Source organism: Cynoglossus semilaevis, chromosome 13 (genome assembly GCF_000523025.1).
Source record: "Cynoglossus semilaevis isolate Cse_v1.0 chromosome 13, Cse_v1.0, whole genome shotgun sequence".
NCBI lineage: Eukaryota > Metazoa > Chordata > Actinopteri > Pleuronectiformes > Cynoglossidae > Cynoglossus > Cynoglossus semilaevis.
This window is the reverse complement of record NC_024319.1, coordinates 9,809,003-9,809,663: the sequence shown is the minus strand read 5'-3', so window position 1 is coordinate 9,809,663 and position 661 is coordinate 9,809,003.

The window sequence follows — 661 nt, the reverse complement described above, 5'->3', positions numbered from 1 at the left end:
TGATTTGTTCGTTTTACGTTGAAAGAAGTGGAAAAAATACATAAAACCACGAAGGCCAGATTTTGTCTCTCTTAACTCTAGATAGCATACAGTATGTAGCAATAACCTAACCTTACCCCATGTGTGTTTTTTTTTTTTTTTACTTAAAAAAGGAGTACGTTCATGCTGATGATGTATGCCTAATGATTAAAATGAATATACTGTATCCCTTCTCCCTTCTCTGGTCCCTCTCAACTTTGACATCATCCACTCCTCTCTTACCACTGGGACTGTTCCTACCTCTTTCAAAACTGCTGAAATAACTCCAAATATGAAAAAAACTTGGCACTGACCCCATTAACTTCAATAACTTTTAGATAACATTTTATATCATTTTCCTGCATGTTTCTCATAAAATTAGAGCATTTAGAGAACATTTTTTGAATTTCTTTTTATTTGAATTAACTTTTTAGTCATAATGTAAACTTTTCATCTAATTTTTGGTCAAAAACTAAAAGTAAATTAATAAACATAATTTAAATTAATTTTTTAAAATGTTATCTTTTCCTGCATGTTTCTCATAAAATTAGGACATTTAGAGAACACTTTTTGAAAAAGATTTTTTATAAAATTTTCTTTCAAATTGTAAACTTCATGTCATTTTAAGGCATTTCTGGGACTT